A 19,783-nucleotide genomic window follows, 5' to 3' on the forward strand; every position below is an offset into this window, starting at 1 on the left:
GGTGATAAGGAATTTCACATTCGCAATCATTTAGTAACTCTACCCATCTTCGTTGTCTCATATTGAGCTCTTTTTTATTGAGGATGTTCTAGAGACTCTTATGGTCAGTGAAGATCACACACTTTGTACCATAAAGGTAGTGACTCCAGATCTTTAAAGCAAACACTACTGCCCCTAATTCAAGTTCGTGTGTGGTGTGGCTGACCTCATGATTCTTAAGTTGTCTTAAGATATATGCAATGACCTTACCCCGTTTCATGAGTACGAAACCTAGACCATGCTTTGACGCATCGTAGTAGACCACAAATTCATCTGTTCCTTCCGGAAGAGACAAGATTAGAGCACTGCATAAAACTTGCTTTAGTGTCTGGAAGGCAGTTTCTTGTTTATCCTCCTAGTTGAAGGCCATTCCTTTCTGGGTCAGGGCAGTAAGTGGCTTTGTGATTTTGGAAAAGTTCTGTATGAACCTTCGATAGTAGCCAGCAAGGCCCAAAAACTGGTAGCATTCTGTCGGTGTCCTCGACGCTTCCTAGTTTTCAATTATTTTGATTTTGGAGGGATCCACATGTATTCCTTCCTCGCTGACGACGTGTGCCAAAAAGTTTACCTTTCAAATCCAACATTCACATTTTGAAAACTTTGCATACAGCTTTTCCACCCTTAGTGTCTCCAATACTTATCACAGATGTTGACTATGCTCTTCCTTACATCGCGAATAGATTGGTATGTCATCGATGAACACTATCAAGAATTTTGTAAAGCCCGTAGATCCGGGCTAATCAATTTAGAGATAATAGGGGTCGAGAATGACTTTTCTACAAAAGATTATTTAGAATAAATAATCTTAACCAAGTTGTAGAATATGTCACAAGGTTTCCGTACATATAAAGAATGCCGAAATCCGAGTTATAACGAAGAAGTTATGGCCCGTCGAAGTTTCGCGATGGAACTGGCACGGCACCGAGAAGCGTAAATAGTGAAATTTATGATGGAGCGATATTCAGCCTAAGCGATCTAAATGAAAGTCATAGAATTCATTAAACCGAGAGCGTCCATAAAAAAGAACGTTCAAATCTGACTTCGTATGAGGAAGTTATGATTTTTCGAAGTTTCTGCTTAGCATTGTACAACCCGAACTTCGAATATTAGATCGAGCGGTTTTTAGCCGACACAACCTAAACGAGAATCGAAGATATTGTTAATAGTAGCATAAAGATAAAAAGACAAATGAAAATGGATGTCAGATGAAGAAGTTATGGATTTTTAACGGACCAATCGTGTCCCGGTCTGTTAAATAATATAAGTTTTAAAATAAATTCAAAACTAGACAACGGAGTCTAAACGAAAGTTGTAGATTACATTCCTGCCTTCGCGTGGATATAAAGAACGTCGAAAACGGAGCTCATACGCCCCGCATAACTTGCTAAGCGCCCCGCGTAGTGCGAAGCCTCGCACCTATAACAGGGGTGCGAGGGCAGCCGGTTTTTCAAACCAAAAATTCACTCTCTCTCTCTCTCTCTACAATCTTTCTCTCTCAAACCCATTTTAACCCCCCAAAACCCTAGGAAAGCCCCCCCCCCCCCCCCCCTAACACCCGAAGGAAGCCCCGAGGCTCCGGAGTCCCGAGAAAAAGGGGTCTTTCGGTTTCGAAACGTTGCTCCAAACAAAGCCCGGTTTTTTTTAAAACCCGCTGTAAGTGAGCTATGCCTATGCAATTTGTAATATAACTTCTAATTAATTATAGTAACATCATTAGGACCTTAAAATAATTATTTGGACCATTATTATGAGTTATATAGAGTGTTGTTTAACGCTTATATAATAATAATAATAGCTAAACTATTAATTAGTCGCGGTTAAAGTTAGACTAAACCCCAGTGATATTGATACTAGGTTTTATCGAGGGATAATTGTTTTGAGGTAACAAAGCGCTATTCAAGTACAGAGTCACCACCTTTCAAGTGAGTGCATAGTCTCTTTCATGGACATGATTTTAATACAAGTATTTATTGAATGTATTAAATATATGTGTATGTGCGAATTATTTGATGTTGTCTGAATTACGTGTTAAAAAACATACCTGGTTATTTATAATGATTTAGGTTAATGAGTAAGCCTAAAATTTGTTATGAGGGTCATTAGGTAGTATCTCCTTATGAGTACGAGTGAGATATATACGGGGAATAGAATCCTTAAACATGTCATTGATCCAGAAGCACGGATTAGACATAGTCATTCGTCCCTAGTCCGAGAGTATGGATTGGACTCAGTCAACTATCGTTAATCTAGGAGTATGGATTAAGGCATACGCAGTTGTCCTTAATCCGGGAGTATAGATTAAGACATATTCAGTTGTCCTTAGTCTGGGAGTATGGACAGGACATAGTTATCTGTCATTAATCTGGGAGTGTGGATTTAGACACAGACCAATTGCCCCTCATCGGAGAGTATGGAATAGGTACAATCAAGGACTCGACAGCATGGATTAGATCTGGAGTAAGTGGTAAAATTTAAGGTCCGTGAGTATGCATAGTCTCGTTGTGAGGACCGATGGGGTGGGGTAACAGTTGATTATATTGTAACACCCAAAAATTCAAACCAAATTTAAACTTTCAAAACATGTCGAGTTCATCAAAACATTACAACCTTGTTTTCAAAATACATTTATATCAGAGTTTTCCCAGAAACGTAACATAATAGGAGGAGCTGTACGATCATGCCTTCGCCTTGCCGCGATCCCCTGATGTACCTGAAACAATAAACTGAAACTGTAAGCCCGAGAGCTTAGCGAGTTACCTCCAAAATACCGATACACATACAATCCACATAACCATGTCACACCATAACATATCATAACAAACTGAGCAGAACAGCAGATAATGGTTCCGCAGCTTTACAGACTGGAATACCCCTGGGCCCACAGTGTGAGTATAGAATGCCTACCGGGCACTCAGCTCACATCTGGATTGCCACCGAGCCCTCAGTACGAGTCTGCAATGCCTGCCGGGCCCTCAGCTCGTATCTAGAATGCTCTCAATTCCTCAGTATGAGTCTGGAATGCCTATCGGGCCCTCAGCTCATATATGGAATACTCTAGGGTTTGTTGGCTACCGCACGGAGCAGTACAACCTCAACCCATCCCACATAACATATCAACATGTAACAGATAATGCACATATAGGCAATTAATCAGTATCACAGGTAGTCCTACAGACCTACCCTCTAGCGTATCAAACTAGCATTCATAACTAACTCATACTCAACATAATACAACTACTAGGATATCCTATCCAATGGGCCGGCCTTGGTGCCTTAGACCCCTTAGTATAGTGAGGATAACTCACCTCGCAACTGTCGTTGGAAATAAGAAAGCTCAATCACCGGGTCCAACACGATCTCCACCACCTATAGGTACCATACAACCTTTTTCATAAATCTCCCAATTACCAGAAACCAACAGAATTCAACCGGTCAACCCTTGGTCCAAGTCCAATTCCACAGTCAAATTCAACAGTCTATGTTGACTCGACTCGTCGAGTGCAGATCACCGACTCGTCGAGTCCTTCCCGAACTCGAGAATTCATGAAATCCTTGATTGGCTGGTCGAATTTCCCTTTTTAACTCGTCGAGTTCATATGTGGCCAAGCTTTGGAAGAAACCTTATCCAACTCGCTGAGTCTTCTAACAACTCGCCGAGTTCAAGGAAATCTTCAACGAACTCGCCGAGTTCATGTCCATCTTCGACGGACTCGCCGAGTTTCTCATTCAACTCGCCGAGTCCTTGCAGTTCTTAATTCATGCAGATGCTTTTTAAGCCATGGCAAGGTCCCAGATTATAGATCCAAGCTCCTAAGTCATGTTTATCACGTAAAGTTGCAAACTTTACGCACATGCAACGCTCTAAAGGCCCTAAATTATCAATCTAAGCTTTTAATGGAGTTTTACACCTTGGGAGAGTCTCATCCTTGTACAAGCTGGGAACTTTATGGATCTAAAGGTCAAGGGAAGTCCAGATCTGAAGTTACAACTTCAGATCTTAGCTTAAACATGGAGAGCCCTTCATAACACCCATCCAAGAGAGGTTAAAAGAGAAATGAGCTTAAGGAACAACCTAATACCTTCCAGAGAGTGATAACTGATGGAATCCCTTAGCTTCCCATGAGTTCTTGGCCTTGCTTTTCCTTGCTACCTCAAGTTTTTCCTTCTCCAAGGTCACTCCTCCAAGCTTGAACACACCAAAGAACACACACACAATTTAGGGTTTAAGAGGGACAAGAAGCAGTGAGGGGAGGCTGGTGCAGGCCAATGATCCTTTAAATAGGGTGTAAAACCCCCAAAATTTAGGGTTTCATCTGCCAGCTCCTACTCGTCGAGTCCTTTAGTGGACTCGCCGAGTAGGTCACTAAACACGCGTTCTATTCCCGCTGCTACTTGACGAGTAGGGCAGCCAACTCGTCGAGTAGGACATAAGGCCAACTATTCATTATTTAAATCCATACCTGGAATCAGGGCGCTACATATATATATATATATATATATATATATATATATATATATATATATATATATATATATATATATATATATAGGGAAGAGTTATATGGAAAATGAATGATTAGGGCAACACATATTTGAACCAACGAAAACATGACAACACATCACTTCCACAATACATTACTTGTGAAGAAAGAAATGGACACGTGTCATTTGATAATTGGTTCCGGTAGATGTTGCCCTAGTTATTTGTTTTCCATATAACTCATTCCTATATATATATATATATATATATATATATATATATATATATATATATATATATATATATATATATATGTTATAACATTGTGGTATTGAAATCCCTATGTACTCACCAGGTTTCCCAACCTGACCCACTCAGCTTATTTATATCTCAGGTGTTGATATGAAGTCACATTACACTGAGAGATTAAAGAGATATAAATCACTAGAGATAATGAATGTAAGTTCTGTTTATGCTTATATTTCTGTATTGACAATGACATCCCAAATGTTTTAAAATGAATAAAAATACATTTTTTTGGAAATGCCATGATAATGTAATTTTCATGTTTTTCTGGGAACAAATTCCACAACGTTTTTCTTAAAAGAGATACTCTGATTTTTATAAAGCATAAACAAAATCGGTCTTTTCTGGCCGTGAAAATGGGGATGTCACAGTTGGTATCAGAGCATTAGTTTAAGCGAACTAGGAATATGGATTTATTTCTAGACTTAAACTTAGAATGCAAAGCAATGATTGTGAGGAGTGTCTTAGGTAATTCACCTAAATAGACACAAGCACTAGCTTATTTAGGGAAAATGCCTAAAATGTTTTTATGTGCTAAATGCATGTGCCTGATATGTTGTTATTTGTTCATATCTATGTTCTATTGCCGATTGGATCTGGAAACCTTATGTGTTTAGGATTCTAAGCGTTTAACTACGATATTAGAACTAGCATATAAACGTTTCAGAGAGATAAGGATGATTTCAACGTCAATCCTAAATAAAGATCTAGATTCACCTTATTCGGTGTATAGATCAAGATGGCAAGGATCCGTAGTGGAAACGTGAATGTAAATGGGAACTGAGATCAACCTCCAGAGATTGAACAAATACCCGTTATGGTAGCTGCTCTAGAGCCAATCACCATGGTTGGAGTGCATGCAATGATTCAGATGATGTTGGATCGTCAAATGAAGGAAACAAGACGTTTACTTCAACAACATCGAGAGGAACTTACGATGCCTATTGAACACCCGAGCTGAATGACGGGCAGTTTAAGGAAGGGAACGATAGCAGGACCGTTGGTCAAGCTGATCCACCGGTGATTAGGAGGAACAATCAAGATGACAGAGTCAAGAGGAATGGATGCAAGTACAAAGATTTTCTAACTTGAAAGCTATCAACTTTCACTGGGAAGGAAGATCCGATCGTAGTAATGGATTGGATCTCAGAAATGGAATTAGCCTTCATGACATGTGGTTGCAAAGGCAAGCTACAAACCACATTTGCAGTACGTCAATTCAGAGGAGGCGTTATTCGCGGGTGGAACACCCTGGGGAAGACTTTAAGCCCCAATGAGCCCCTGTAATTGACTTGGGCAGAGTTTTTGGTGCAATTCAAATGTAAGTACTGTTCAGCCCAAAACCTGCTCAAGCTGGAGAACTAATTTCTAACCTTGAAGAAAGGAAACATGACCATCGATGAATACACCAACAACTTCACGGACAAGATGGAGTTTGCTTTGCGCCTTGTCCCGGACGAGCTGACAAAAATTGACAAGTACGCAAAAGGACTTCCATGGGAGTATGCAGTGCCAGTACGTCAGGCACCTACTCTGGAGGCAGCTATCTAGGCTGCCAAGTCTATTGAAGATATGATCAAGGGAAGAGCCGCCAGCAAGAAGGAGGTTGGCGAGAAGAGAAAGTTTGAAGGATCCTCAAGGTCCAACGAGAACAGAAATTTCTCAAAGTTTGGTTCAAAGAAGTTCGAAGAAGGAACGCAATGGCGTGAAAAGTGCAGAAAGAAGCACATTGGGAAATGCTCTAAAGAGATGACCTGGTTTAAATGCGGGAAGACTGGTCATTACGCCAGCGAATGCACAACCAAGAGAGAAGTCTGCTTTAAGTGTGGTGAAGAGGGACACTTCAAGCAAGACTGCCCAAGGAAAGAGGGGGCTACAAAGCCAAATGTGCCGCCAAAGCTAAATGTGAGAGCATTTCAAATGATCCTTGCCGAAGCAGATGACAATGCAAGGATTCAGGAGTGAAGGCTTGACATCCAAAGATCGAGTTATAGCACCACGTGATGTAGCCTATTAGAGGCATAGTCTAGGGTGAACTTGAACACCTATGCAATCATTTCAAGGAATAATATAAAACCTTGGTTTTGATATTTGATGTGTTAAGTTGTTATGTGATTTTCTTGTATGGTGACTTGGAAAACTGCGGGATAATACTTGGGACGAGTATGAATAGGTGTGAATGGTAGTAGAGGCCTATACTACCGGAAGCACAGAACTCACGCTTGGATCAGGGAAAGTCACAAGGTTACCAAGAAGCTAGTAATTGATACCGATTTATTCAAGAATGTCATTACCATCGTTTCGGTAATGACTAAGAAGATGATTGTTATTCCGACCCTAGCGGTCATATCAAATTGAGTCCGACTACGATAAGTATGTTAAATAGTTCAGAGAATGAAGTCCGATGTAGCATTTGACTTAAGCTAAAAGCTTGAAGTGAAAGACAGTCAAAGCGATTAGTAGAGATATCGTGATAGTTGCTTGTAGCTAGAAATGCTACCTTTTAAGATGTGATTAGAACATGAAGGAAGGTATAGCCTGTTCTAGAAGACTCTAAAAGACCTAAGTCTAAGTGTTGCAACATACGATGATAGGTTATTAGAATATGAAACATCGATCCATTGTAGTAATAAAAGAGCTTATCTTAAGTTCGTATCCAGTGAAGATCTAGATTGTGACTTGAACATCATAATTTGGAGCCTAAATGTGAGATAGGGAGCAAGTGCAAGATCGAGCACCACTGTAGTAAAAAAAAATCTTAGAGTTAGATACTCCTTAAAAGAAACATGAAAGTTACGGCTATTACTCACAATGAACAGATAGCATATGGAGTCATCATGTCAGCTTTGTTTCGTTGATTATTGTGGGACGTAATCATCCTAACGGGGAGATAATTGTAACACACGTAGATCCAGGCTAGCAAATTTAGAGATAATAGGGGTTGAAAATGATTGTTCGACAAAATATTATTTATAATAAATAATCTTAACCAAGTTGTACAATATGTCACAAGGTTTCCGTACATATAAAGAACGCCGAAATCCGAGTTATAACAAAGAAGTTATGGCCCGTCGAAGTTGTGCGACGGAACCGGCACGGCACCGAGAAGCGTAAATAGTGAAATTTACGATGGAGCGATATTCAGCCTTAGCGATCTAAAAGAAAGTCGTAGAATTCGTTAAACCGAGAACGTCCATAAAAAGAATGCCCAAATCTGACTTCGTATGAGGAAGTTATGATTTTTCGAAGTTTCGGCTTAGCAGTGTACACCCTGAAATTTGAATATTAGATCGAGCGGTTTTTAGCCAACACAACCTAAACGAGAATCGAAGATATCGTTAATAGTAGCGTAAAGATAAAAGGGCAGACGAAAACGGACGTCGGATGAAGAAGTTATGGATTTTTAACGAACTAATCGTGTCCCGGTCTGTTAAAATAATATAACTTTTATAACAAACTCAAAATTATCCAATGGAGTCTAAACGAAAGTTGTAGAGTACGTTCCCGCCTTCGCGTGGATATAAAGAACATTGAAAACGGAGCTTGTACGCAAAAGTTACGAATTTTAATTTTTAGACTCGAATTTGCGAAATTTGTTGCTCGACTGATGACGTGGCAAGATCCTAGCCATTGCTTGCTGATCACGCCTCGCTTCGGATGAAGGACACATCGCCCCTCGCTATGCCCAGCGTCCGATCTCATGCGTGCCGCCTTCGCATAGCCTTGCTCGGTCCACCAGAAGCCACGTCGTACCACCAAGCCTTCGCCACCTGGTCTTCTTATCCGAAGTTACGCCCCACATAGTGCGAAGGCAGCCGGTTTTTCACACCAAAAATTCACACACTCTCTCTCTCTCTCTCTCTGCAATCTTTCTCTCTCTAACCCATTTTAACCCCCCAAAACCATAGGAAACCCCCCTAACACCCGAGGGAAGCCCCGAGGCTCCCAGAGTCCCAAAAAAAAGGGGTCTTTCGGTTTCGAAACGCTGCTCCAAACAAAGCCCGGTTTTCTTTAAAACTCGCTATAAGTGAGCTACGCCTACACAATTTTTATTATAACTTCTAATTAATTATAGTAACATCATTAGGACCTTAAAATAATTATTTGGGCCATTATTATGAGTTATATAGAGTGTTGTTTAACGCTTATATAATAATAATAGCTAGACTATTAATTAGTTGCGGTTTATGTTAGACTAAACCCTAGTGATATTGATACCAGGTTTTATCGAGGGATAATTTTTTTGAGGTAATGAAGCGCTATTCAAGTACAGAGTCACCACCTTTCAAGTGAGTGCATAGTCCCTTTCATGAACATGATTTTAATACAGGTATTGATTGAATGTATTAAATATATGTTTATGTGCGAATTATTTGATGTTGTCTGAATTACGGGGAATAGAACCCTTAAACATGTCATTGATCCAGAAGCACGGATTAGACATAGTCATTCGTCCCTAGTCCGAGAGTATGGATTGGACTCAGTTAACTGTCGTTAATCCAGGAGTATGGATTAAGACATAGTCAGTTGTCCTTAATCCGGGAGTATGGATTAAGATATAGTCAGTTGTCCTTAGTCCGGGAGTATGGACAGGACATAGTTATCTGTCATTAATCTGGGAGTGTGGATTTAGACACAGACCAATTGTCCCTCATCTGAGAGTATGGAATAGGTACAATCAAGGACTCGAGAGCATCGATTAGATCTGGAGTAAGAGGTAAAATTTAAGGTCTGTGAGTATGGATAGTCACGTTGTGAGGACCAACGGGGTGGGGTAAGAGTTGATTATATATATGGGGAAATCGTATATTGTGTGAGTTTATATATATATATATATATATATATATATATATATATATATATATATATATATATATATATATATATATATATATATATATATATATATATATATGTGTTATAACATTGTGGGATTGAAATCCTTATGTACTCACCAGGTTTCCCAACCTGACCCACTCAGCTTATTTATATCTCAGGTGTTGATATGAAGTCACATTACACTGAGAGATTAAGGAGATATAAATCATTAAAGATAATGAATGTAAGTTCTGTTTATGCTTATGTTTCTGAATTGACAATGTCATCCCAAATGTTTTAAAATGAATAAAAATACATTTCTTCGGAAATGCCTTGATAATGTAATTGTCATGTTTTTCTAGGAACAAATTCCGCAACGTTTTTCTTAAAAGAGATACTCTAATTTTTATAAAGTATAAACAAAATCGGTCTTTTCTGGTCGTGAAAATGGGGATGTCACAAATTTATCCAGGTAAGGTTAGCATATGCGGCTCATTATATCAAAATACATTGCGGGTGCATTAGTCAATCCGAAGGGCATCACAACGAAATCATAATGGCCATAATGATTCCTAAACGCCGTCTTAAGAATACCCCCTTCCTGGACTCTGAGCTGATGGTACCCCGACCTTAGATCCATTTTCAAGAAGTAGCTCGATCCCTAAAGTTGGTTGAACAGATCGTCAATTCGTGGTATGGGATATCGGTTCTTGATAGTGAGTTTGTTCAACTCCTGATAGTCAATGCACATATGGAACGATCTTTCTTTCTTCTTTACGAACAAGACTGGTGCTCCCCAATGTGAGAAGCTTGGTTTGATGAATCCTTTATTTAGCAGTTCGTTCAGCTAACTAGACAATTCCTGCATTTCTGTCGGGGCTAAACGCTATGGTGATTTGGCTATGGGGGTGGCTCCATAAATCAAGTCGATTTTAAACTCGACTTGTCGCACGGGTGGTACTCCCGGAAGGTCTTCTGGGAATACGTTGGGAAAATTGCAGACTTTTGGAATATTCTTGATGTCCTTCACTTCTATCTTATCATCAACACCGTGGGTTAGGAATGTGTGGTACTTCTTGTGCAGGTACTTTTGATGTAACACTCGGTCCATGGTAGGTATTTAATTCAGGTATTTTCATGTCTTGCCCTGGGACTCGACGAGTTGGAGGCCCAACTCATCGAGTAGACTCGACTTTGGACCCGGAGGTTTAGTGACCTACTTGACGAGTCGGAGGACCGAATCGACAAATAGGATCTGTCTGGAGGAAACCCTAATGTTAGGGTTTGTACCCTATTAAAACGTCTTATTCTGCCTCAAACCAGCCCCCATCGTCCCTCCCAACCCAGAGAAACCCTAACTCGAAACCCTAATCCCCTTTTGAGTGTTCTTGAGCTTTTTGGTGACTCTTATGTCCATTTGAAGTTGGAAGAGAAGAAGAAAGCTTGGTAGTTCAAGTGGAAGCTAGTAGATCCAAAGGTTTTGCTTCATTCTTATTTCATTCAAGGTAACAAAGCTTGAACCTTGACCATCTATCTCCTAGATCTTGTTTTAGGGCTATTTTCTACCTTTTCTAAGCTTTTGAGAGGCTATACTTGGACTTGTATGTATATTTGGAGTTGCACTTCAGATTTGGAACCATTGGGGTTCCCATGGCATAAAGGTGCCAACTTTATGGCCTTGGGAGACCCATGGAACATATAAACCCCTTTTTATGGCTTTTTGAGCCAAAGGCCCCTTGCATGGACATCAAGTTTGTAGCTTTACGTGTAAAATGGACCCTAGGAGGCCAGATCTATGGTTTTGATGCATTGAGACCCATTATAATCAACTGAATAGTTTTGCACAAAGAGGGACTTGACCAGTCACTTGGGTGACTCGGCGAGTCGGGTCGCATTTTCCCCAAATGCCTTCTGGAAATGCTATGTGGTTGCGTGGAAGGAACACTTAGCCTGTTAGTAGTTTGTTATGGACTTGAACATCGAAGGACTCGACGAGTTCAAGGCAATGTCCCAACCACATGAAGATGGACTCGACAAGTTCAAGGATGAACTTGGCGAGTCATAGACTAAACACCTGCATATGGATGAAGATGAACTCGACGAATTCAAGGACGAACTCGGCGATTCGGTTGAAGATAGTCTGATGTGTTGTTGGAGGCGAACTCGTCAAGCTCTTGCTAGACTCGACGAGTAAGGATGGGATTATGGCATTTTGTGGTCGTGCGGACTCGGCGAGTTGGTAGACCAACTCGGCTAGTCGAGTCCACCATATGTTGACTTTGACCAAGGTTTTAACCTTGACTTTGACTAGGATTTGAGTGACCCTTGTAAGGGTTATGAGTATCAATTGATAACTTAGAAAAGTTGTCATATAGGGACCTAGGAGTCAAAAGGACTTGGTTTCCATACTGAGGAAACTGCAAATACTACACGACATTGAGGTGAGTTACTTTCAAGTAGAAGTGGGTCTAAGGCACCAAGACCGACCCACTAGTAGTTGATTACAGTAGAGATGATTTTCTATTTGATAATTTTCTAGTTTCCATTATTAGATGTGTTCTATGTGCCAGTATGATATGTTTTATGTGCTAGTGGTAGTAGGAAGTGGAATAGTCCCCGATTTGGTCGTTAGGACCGAAATGTAGGTCGGACACCCCAGATATGTCTGACAGCATGATTATGATATACATTATTATGTGATAGTAGTAGGGGTGAAATAGTCCTCGTGACAAGGTGAGATAGACCATAGGGTAGGCAGGCACCCCAGGATGGCGTGACACGGGTAGGTCTGCACCCCAGAATGGCTTGACATGGGTAGGTCAGCACCCCATAATGGCTTGACATGGATAGGTCGGGCACCCTAGAACTGCCCGACAGTATGTATGGTTCTATGGTATGCGGTATGATGGGGGAACTCACTAAGCTTCGTGTTTACCGTTTTTAGTTTTGTTTTCAGATACCTCTTCATCTAAGAGGAAGGAGCCAACAATGTAGCAGCGCATCGCACACATATGATTTCCTCTTTAAGAACCCTGGGATTGTACTCTGACATTTTACTACTTGATGTATACTTTTTGAGAATTTTGATTTGTGACTTGATGTTTTTAAATGATAGCAATGATGTTTTCCGTAAACTATTTTTATAAGTGATGTAATTAAACAAAAAAAATTGGGTCTTAATTTTGGGATGTTACATTTGAGCCTTGATGCAAGAGATGATTCGAAGGTTTGTGCCAGGTTTGTCACCATAGATAACAAGGGTTTCATTATTCGGTTAGTTAAGTCAGACTACCCTTTCATAAGACATGATATCAACATGGTGAGGGCTTAACCAATCCATGTCAATGATCATATCAAAGCTTCCTATTGTAACAGGCATTAGGTTGATTTAGAAGGAGTGATTGTTTAGGTTTAGGGTGCATCTTATGTATATGTCTTTGGTGCTTTGAGTTTTTCCAATTGCCATTTCTACTATGAATATTTCATTGAGTGATTGAGGTTTTTGTTTGAGTGTGTATCTAAACTTGTGGCTCATAAAACTCCACTTCGCACCGCTATCGAAAAGTATGCATGCATATGAGTTATTAAGGAGAAACGTACCGGTAATCATAGTGAGGTCCTTCATCACTTCCTCATGCCCCATTTTCAAAACCTTTCCCACGGCTCCGACATTCTTGCTCTTTACTTTTGGGCACTCCGTTTTGAATTGCCCCATCTCCTCACAACCGTAGCACACCTAACTTGCTCCAGTATTAGTGGCTTGGGTGCTCTGTTGAGCCGGCACTTTACAGAAACGAGCGGTATGCCCCTTCCTGTTACAGTTGTTACAGTGCATCTCCCAGAAATCTCCATTGTGATGGAAGTTGCAATTGTTTCATTTAGGAAGGTTCCCAACATATTGTTTAATCGGTGCTAACGCAGTAGGGACAGTGGTAGCATGGACTGCCACATTTTGTTGTCTTTTGACAGGCTCTTGAGTCGGTTGGCCCTTTTTCTTGTTATCTCCCCTTTTTGGTTGATCAGGTGTGGGTGTCATAATGCCTTGGCGGACTCTATGGTCGACAAGACTTTGTGCCAAACGTTTGGCACTGGCGTAGGTGATTGGGTTATCAGATACAACTATTCCTTGAATCTGGGGGGAAAGTCCCCCATTAGTAACGTCTGCCTTTTTCAATTCTGAGGTGACCATCTCGGGGCACAAAACTGCCAAGTCATTAAATCTGGTAGTATAGGCAGTCACATCAGAGCCAATCATTGTATGGTTCCACAGCTCTTGCTCAAATTTTTGAATTTCACCTCTCGGTCAGTATTCCTCCAGCATCATGACCTTCAGATGTTCCCAACTCATAGAGTTAGCCACGGCGAGAGTCAAGGTTTTAACATGGCTATTCCACCAGGATAAGGCTGAGTCTGCAAAAGTACAAGCTGCGTACATGACTTTACATTCATCTAGGCATGAACAAACATCAAACACATATTCAGTTTTCTTAAACCATCTCGTTAAGGTGATGACACCGTCGTCTCCATGAAAAGTCTTGGGCTTGCAGTTCATAAAATCCTTGCAGGAGCATACTCGTTGGTGTCCTTGGCTTTCGCCATGATTGGAACTATTTGCACCATTCCTATTTCCGTTTTCATTTCCACTTCTGTTTTCGTTTATGCCATTAGCGCTAATTTGTGCCATGGCGGTTGCCACCGTGGTTGCCACAACGGCTTGGAACATAGTGGGGTCCACCTGTGAAGTTGGTGTTGGTGGAGCTGTTGGTGTTCCGCTGACATGTCAGTTACTTCTGCATGGTGGCATTCTTCTACCATAGGTATTAGAGATAGAATGATGGTAAGCCGTCGCTAATAGTTATAAATTAGGTATTTATCGAAAAAAAGTAATTACTATAATAAGTAAACAATTTCATAACAAATTGAACTTAATAGTAATATCCAATGAAATAAAATTCAAACAATTGCATTGATAATGTTTCATAGTAGTGTTGGATTAGGTGTCTAAGTCCATAACTATTTTGGTATGTACTTGACCTGATTGTGAGCATAGTCCTTTTGAGTTGCCTTCACCATAGCAACTGATATGATAAATTGAGGAGAAAGAGGATTAATTATGATTTATTAATATATTATATGGATAATATATTAAAAGAGAAATCATATTGTTTAATTAATAGTAGTCAATAATTAATAAGAATTAATTTTGTGGCAAAAAGAGATTAATTAAATTAAGGGGAATGATATTGCAATGATATGATAGTTGCAATTGGGCTATGGATTCCTAATGGAAAGGGGATTGGACGAAATCTATGGGAAGCCCATATGGATTTCGTCCAAGGGCTATCTAGAGGGCCTCCATGGGTTGCTTAAGGCCTAAGCAAAGAATTAGGGTTTCACCTGAAACCTTAGCAGCCCAGACAAGTATATAAACACCCCTAAGGCTCCCAAAAACGTGGCTAACACTTCTAAGAGAACCCTAGACGTTTTTGGAGCCTCCTCCTCCTTCTCCTAAGTCATCTTGTTGCTCATGGTGTTTGTGACTCCATTAGAGGTGCAACATTTGAGGCACTAAGCTTCAAAGGTCAAGATCAAGAGGAATTGAGATTGTTATTACTACATAACAATCAAGGTAATTTCTATACCCTTTTATTATGATAATATCGAATATTATATACTAGATCTAGGGTTTATGAGCTTTGGATGATTATTGCATGTTCATTAGACAAACTAGATCCAAAACTTTAGGGTTTACGTGTACACCATAGGATTGATGTAGTGCTCATAACCCATCAGTAGTATTAGAGCCTAGGTTGTTTGTTTGATGTATTTGATGCTCATATAATCATTCTTGGCCTAAAAGTCGAATTTTTTGTCCTCTGCCTCACTGACTCGGCGAGTTAGTGGATGAACTCGGCAAGTCTAGGGGTCAGACATAGGAAATTTCAGGATGTTTACTGATTTGGCTGTGGGATAATTACCATAAACATTTTTTATTGATAAAATCTGATTTTTATTGTTTTGGTATGATTATCCTAACCCAAATAGAAGATAAGTGTCATTTAATAAGATATTTATTGTCTTATATGATAAACTTTAATTATTTGTGTTGTTTGATGTGCATTATCTTGCCTTGAAATATAATTATGGCAAATTTAGATAATCAGTAATTATTTGTAATTTGATCTATATGGTTTTGAAAAGTTTCAAAATTTGTCCTCAAGTTTTGGAATTTAACATTTAATTAAAAGGTATTAATTTTGAATATATTAAATTCTAAACCCTAGTTTTTTTTTTTTTGAAAAGTTCAATTTACACCCTCATGGTTATATTAAACTAATTAAGTGTATAATTAAAAGAGAGTTAATAAATCCATAATGATATGGTTTATATTTAATTAAATTAAAACACCTAGCATTTTGAAGTGTAAAATACACCCTTAAACTATATAAAATTAAAAGTCTAATATTATATATGTATAAGTAAAGAGTCAGTCTTACCGTTAGTAGGCCTGTAATGCGTGTTTAAGGAAGCGGCCTATAAAATGACCGTCATTGGGTATCCACTCTTACCCACCGCACTCTTGACTAGTGGAGGGTCGTTAGCCGAACGGGTAGGATAGGACGCAACCTTCAATTATAAGTATAATGAAGTACGAAGTAACTAAACACTTTTTTTAATTCCCAAATCTTAGTTTCTTTAGGAAAAAATGTGGAGTTGGAGCTATTCCATGAAATTACACTTTGTACCCTTGCTAAGACGTTAGTAGAGCGTGTGTGGTTAACCGACACACTAATTGGGCTCTAAGAAAAGGTGGCAAAGGGTGACTCGATGTTTGTCACAAATCGATGGAGCGTGTGTGGTTAACCAGCACGTTGATTAGGTGACTGTAACATTAGGGGCACCATGTATATTTGCATGGTTATCCACAACTTTTTTGTGATCCTCGGCATCCCAGTCACAAACTCGAAGGACACACTCGATATTTAAACATGCCATTGAAAAGTTCAATGAATCTCAAAAGATCTAGGAGTTTCAATTCATTTAAACCTACCTTCAAATGTTCTGCAATTTGGATTACAACATCCCTCTTCTAAATTGTAGAATATTGTGTTGTGTCCTAGCCTTGATATTTCATTTGGGTGTTATATCAAGGATTCCAAATCAACTAACTTGAATTTACTCCCGTTTTGTAGATGTCAAAATCTATCAACTATGGTCTTCCTGAATCCGTTGGAAAAAGTTTTCTACTTGAAGATGGTGTTCAACGATTTGATATTGGAAATGAAAATCATACTTCACTTCCTCCACCTCCTCCAATAATTCTCCCTGACCCACGTGCTCAAAGACTTGAAAAGTTCAAGGTCACTCAAGCCCTGTTGGCAAACAAACACGAACATGGAAAGTTTGTATGTGCTCATGTCTTGGATATGAAGTTGCATATTGATAGATTAGGAATGTTGAGTGTCAATGTCTCATGGAAGTTGGTTGTTGACTTGGTTCTTCAGCCATTTCCCGAATCATGTAGTAAGTTCATTGGAGAATACTATATGATGGACGACGACATGACCCTTAGTGATTTTACTTATTTGCTTATTGATGCTGAATCAGCGATGATTTGGCACACTGGTCAAGCAAATTTGTCTGGAAAATCAATGTCCCATCCTTCTATGGGAAATGGCAACATTGGAAGTCCAGAAAAGTTTTCTCTATGCAAGAGACAGGTTGAGTCTAAGATAGTCCCGTGTACCATTCCAGAAGAATCCATATGTTTATACTGCCAAAAGAGGGGGAATTGGTTACGAAGCTTCCCTAACTACCTGAGAGATCTAAGAGATGGGAGACTCAAGATGTATGACTCTGCTTCAGGTAAAATCCACTATCTAACTCTAGTAAGTTTTCTGTTTTTTGATGCTTAATACATGATGTGATAAGATTACATTTTGATGTTTTGTAGGATCGAATAAAAGAGAGGAAGCTTAAAGGAAGAAGTGAGTTGAGTCTAATCGCGAAGAAATGGATTTCAATCGCATGATTCGATGAATGGATTTTAAGCCACTGCTTAGAGTTATGATAGATTGCTTAGGAATATGTAATAGCGTAGTTTTCATTTGAATTTGCATTGTAAGGACAAGTTTTTCCGCACCTTTTTATAAATAAAATAAATTTTGAGTTTTTTCTTAATTATATATCTTTGCAATGTTATTTATGAAAATTGATGCTTGTGTGTTTCTATTGTAAGCAATATTAAGTGGATGTGATTCTTAGTTATGTTATTTATGGTAGTGTCATAATTTTTCTAAGTAAGGAAAGATTCCCATCACCTAAGTCTCAATCGGACAGAAGCATGGAATTCATATGATTTGAATCATGTGATGTATGGAAATCTTGGTACTTAGGGCATCTCCAACCCACCCTCAAACTCCATTTCTTCCCCCATTTCTTTCCTCATTCTTCTCCAAAAATGGGGTGAAGTTTGGTTGTCATTTTTAGTCCCTCTCATTTTTATTTTATACATTTCTAGTTTATTTTATCTACTAGTTATAATTTAAATGCAATATTTAATATTTATAATATCATGTAATATACTAATTATATTAATTAATCATAAATATAGAGTTTAATTAGTAGAGGGGTGTATTTGACAACATATATAAGTTATAAAAATGGAATATTCTAGGAATATACTTCTTGGGGTAAAAAATGGGGTAGAAAATGGAGTATGGTTGGAGTCTTGGAGATGGAACACTATTTACTCCATTTATAGGGGAAATGGAGATAGGTTGGAGATGGTCTTAGGAAATTATGACTAATTCCTTGATCACACAAGTATGTGAGTCAAGTGAATGACAAAAGGACTAGAACAGAATGTTGTGCACTGGTCAAGTCCACCACAAACAACAATAAGACTATTCGTCATGATTTACTAAAAGTCTAGTAAATATGGTTATGCTTACAAGATTAACTATAATTCTGAATTATTGAAAAGTTTCAATAATAGCAGAACGAATAAGATGAATCAATTAGGCAGAAAGATAAAAGTTTCTCCAATCTGAAAAGATGGGAGAGTACTTTAGTATCATGTTTTATGATCGTCTTATTGATTGTGAAACCATATCACAATTGATCCTCTAGGTAAACCTTAGTGCACTGGTATGGCTAAGAAGAGGAATCGGAAATTTTTGAAATGGTTAAATCAATAGGTGAATCATACTTCGTTCCAAAATCAAGTCTTAGAGTCATACTCTAGGATTGTGACTTGAGTGACACATCTTAAGAAGTTCTAACACACTTACAAAATTTAAAGCAAAAAAATTGTTTTTCTTACTCTTGCATGTTTGAAATTGGTAAGTTGTGATGTCTTGGATAAGACAAAGACCAACTAAGACCAATTGTGTGTAGTGGTTTGTCTTGATAAGAATCTGCACTAACTCTTGAATATTTGTTTGTCAAGAAATGTTTCTTGACAAGAGAATCTTATATGTCAAGAGGCCAGTGGGAGTCTAAATGATCTTGAAAAAGGTACATGAACTAATCAAGAGCAAACCTATTAGACACTAACGCACGACTTGAGGTTTGTAACCTATCGTGTTGACAAAATTTTATTTATATGCCATTCCAATAAAGTTACTTATACATATGAGTTCTACGAGTTCTCAATTGACTGCATAAGGGCAAGCACCTTGTTCAATGAAAGTACGGTGACTATTATAGGTGAGCTGCTAAATAACATGAAAGCAATGGTGGGACCCTTGATGGCAAGAAATTAAGAATGAAAAAGTTTTGTCCATAAGAGTTTGGATTTGACACAAACATTATCTATGATTATGGTTATGACAAGTTCACATGGATAAGAGCACATACACCTTAAAATCTAAGTGTCATAAGGTTTCTCTCCTTCATGAAAATGATTAGGAGGAAACTCTTTCACTAGGAAGATTTTAAGGAGTTAGTTGTTGTGTAAATTGCATTCTCAAATTCGATTATGATAACGACATCCCTCTTCATATTTCGAATTGTGAGATTTGGCAATTAGTTTAAACATTTAAGACATATTGCTATAAGTGTTGAAATAGTTTAGACACACATATGAGCTATCTAAGGAAAGGTGTATGAGGTTGAGAAGCTTAGATAAAGGATTAT

Source organism: Lactuca sativa, chromosome 6 (assembly GCF_002870075.4).
Source record: "Lactuca sativa cultivar Salinas chromosome 6, Lsat_Salinas_v11, whole genome shotgun sequence".
NCBI classification, from domain to species: domain Eukaryota; kingdom Viridiplantae; phylum Streptophyta; class Magnoliopsida; order Asterales; family Asteraceae; genus Lactuca; species Lactuca sativa.